General features: G+C 38.5%; 1 pseudogene; it reads left to right on the top strand.

The window, feature by feature from the left end:
• The first annotated feature begins 122 nt into the window (after positions 1 to 122).
• LOC118320864 lies at positions 123 to 3,001 on the top strand (annotated as a pseudogene).
• Positions 3,002 to 3,537: the final 536 nt, after the last annotated feature.

Genomic DNA, 3,537 nt, shown 5'->3' with positions numbered 1-3,537 from the left:
TATTATTTTCCCTTTGCATTTAACCCCTATTTTTCCCAAAACTAAATCTATTTCTGTTTTCTTTTTTTTATTTTTGTATGCATTTCTGCCTCATTATGCAATTCAGGGGGCTGTCATTCAAGATGTGTCATGGTCAACTTTTTGCCCTTTGGTTGATCGATTTCAGATCGATAGGTCATCTTTACATGCCTGCCTCCCACTGAGACACTGTTGCACTGTGATTTATTATAACTTATTATTAGCAGTGGGGATTAGACACTGCCGTGGTGCTGAAAGAGTCCTCAGAACTATAGTAGCCTGTAAATACACTCAGATAAGAAATGTACATTTTTATGGTTGAATTCACAAAAACATGACAACTCAGAACAAACACGACAATACACAAAAACAAAATAAAAAAAACAATAAAAACAATCAGACTATTTGCACTATAGAAAAAAAAATAATAGAGAAAATAATGGATGGACTAATCAATAATTTCCTAATAAAGAAATGTTGGTTTCAGCCCTAAAACTCTATATATTCCTGGTTTGAAGATTAATTTGTATCATATATGTCATTCTGCAGCAACGAGACTGGAACACGGCGACATTGGCCCGAATCGGAAACAGGAATGCAGACCCCTGCACTGCCCAAAGCCTGCAAGTGGCCTAAAGTGGGAAGCAACGTCAGAGTGCCCGTCACTATCTCCTCCAGCTACAGTAAGTTGACTTTACTCTTAACCTTTGACCTCTAAAAACCAGTCTAGTCAATGTCACTGTTGCTTGGTTCAACTCAGAAACAACAAAGTTTCATTGTAGTGAAAAAGACAAAAAGAAAAAAACATTTAGAAGTGGGCACAAATGCTCACCTGATGAGCAGTTTGGCACAGTACTTTTAGAACATTTACATCCATTAATGTAAGAAGAGTCTTAATATATTTGTATATTTTATATTTCCTTTTATTTTCTGGTCTGTATGTCCACAGGTTATCAATACACAATAAATATCTGTATATGAATGGATAGAGGAGAGTGTCAGTGTTCCACTGATATAAGAGCAATGTGAATTTTCTGAACCTCAATGATGACTTAAGGCTTATGGGAATGTCATTCGTTTTGCAGGTATTTGGCCATAAACATAAAGCATAAGAACACAGTCACACCAAACCAAAATCAAACTCATACAACCTCAAAAACACATACACACAACAATATAAGTAGATAAATAATAATAATTAAAAGAAATACTCAATCTTACTTGTAGAGTAACACAAATTCTTTTACAGAAAAACACCTCACGAGATAATAAAAAACAACGAAATGGGTATACTGCATTTAATGTTCTTTTTAATTAAGTGAGAAAAGGATGATCAAAAACATTTTTTTAAAGAAAATAAAGAAATTATAAATAAATAAATAACCCATACCAGCCCTCAGCTGAAAATGTAAGATGTGAGAAAAAGTGAGCAACCTGTTTGTCTCTGCAGCCAGAGAAGAGCGCAACATCATCATTAAAGGCCTGGTGAGCTTCCACCAATCCACCTGCATTCGCTTTTACTGGAGACGATCTTCCGATCGGAATTACCTCCACTTCTTCTCTGGAACTGGGTAGGACACACACACACACACACACACACACTAACGTGAAAGGACAGGAGTTGACATAGCACAAAGTATTTAAAGTATTAAAAGTAAAAGCAATCATACTGTGACTGAAATGTTGTTATATGTGACATTATTAAGTGAATACTGATGCATCAATGTAAAACCAGCATTTTAGTGTTGTAGCTGTTTAAGTTGGAGCTAGTTTTAGACTACTTTAGGCGTCGGGCCTCTCCAAAAGGGTCACAAGATAAATCCAAGCGATTGTGAGATGATTAATGGGAGAGGAAAGAAGAAGAAACTAGATGTTTAGAGAAAAAATAGCTTTTATTGACACAGTAGAGACAAACAGGAAACAAGGGAGGAGAAAGAGAGGAGGATGACATGTGTAGTGTGGTGTGCCTCTCAACCACGCCCCAAGTTTCGCCCCAAGACTGTGTGTGTGTGTCTTTGTGTGTCAGGTGTTGGTCCTACCTGGGCCGTCAAAGCCGAGGACAGCCGGTTTCCCTGAGGTAAAATGGTTGTTTGTACAAAGACACGGTGCAGCACGAGGTTCTCCACGCTCTGGGTTTCCACCACGAGCAGGTCCGCTCCGACAGGGACACATATGTCTCCATCCTCACCCAGAACATTCAGCCAGGTCAGCTCACCCACAAAAACCTTTATTTCTGGTTTTATGTCTTGTACAACGATGAGAACAATGGAGGAGCAAGTTTATAGTTCAAAGACTCCCAGATTAATCAAATTGGACCAATAACAGAACAACAAGACTACTACTGCCATGCTTGCAGCTCTGTGAGACTTAACAAATGTTAGAATGCTAACACTTTTGCCCAATTAGCACAAATTACACCTAAAGCTGATCAGTACTGACTGTCAGTAGTTTTGCAGGTATTTGGCCATAAACAAACAGACAATTTTGACCTGACCACCCACTAGACAATTTCACCAACGTATACTAATGGAATTTACAATCAATATTTTGCTCTCCTCTTGTGCAGGAAAGGAATCCAACTTTGTGAAGGTGGGGACTAACAACCTGGGCACTCCCTACGACTTCAACTCTGTCATGCATTACAGCAAGTGAGTGATTGTGTGAGCTAACAAACTGAGAACTTCTGGTTAAACCGAAGAAAATGCCTCATTTGCAGTCACATTATTGCTTAATCAAAACTGATCAAAAGACGAAAGAATGCTTTAATTGTGAGTACAGATTCAGTGTGTGCTTGTGTTTGTGTGTGTACAGCTCTATATACAAAAATGTTGTGTTTGTGTCGTCCTCAAGATTCGCCTTCTCCAAAAACGGGGAGCCAACCATCGTCTCGAGGAGCAATCCAAGCCTCAACTTTGGACAAGCCACAGAGATGAGTGTCAATGACATTGCTCGTGTCAACGCGCTTTACAAATGCTGTGAGTGAAAAATAAATGGTATATTATGTACATAAGTCATACTGTCTTACACACACAGCTAATACATCCCATATTGACTGGGTAACCATGTAACAGCGCAGTAAAACATGGGAAAAAATAGGGTTGGAATATTGTATATCTGAGATTGTTTTGTATGAATCAGAATCTAATTGTTTTTTTCCTCCACCAGGACTTGATGGAAGGAATGGAACGGCTGACCTCCAAATACTTCAAGAGATAAGTCTTGGTTTGTCAGGATTACACTAAAGGCCCAGATCTGTTTTACTGCAAGAATAGAATATTAAGCAACATGAACTTGAATATATAAATGTGTCACATACCTGTGCATATGTGATACAGAGATCTGAAGTGCTGCCACACTTTTCTTAGCTTCTGTTTGCATTCGGTTTCATTTAGTATCCACTACGGCACTAAAGTGAAGTAGCTCAAAATTGCACTAAAGTACATTAGTGCAAATGCAGTTACTTTGCACCACTGCCAACTATGATAATTGTGTGCAGACAAGAGAAGGGAGCTCTGTTAG

Source organism: Morone saxatilis, unplaced genomic scaffold, assembly GCF_004916995.1.
Source record: "Morone saxatilis isolate NCDOM2014 unplaced genomic scaffold, NCSU_SB_2.0 Contig11, whole genome shotgun sequence".
Taxonomy (NCBI): Eukaryota; Metazoa; Chordata; class Actinopteri; family Moronidae; genus Morone; species Morone saxatilis.
This window is presented reverse-complemented; position numbering and strand designations above follow the sequence as displayed.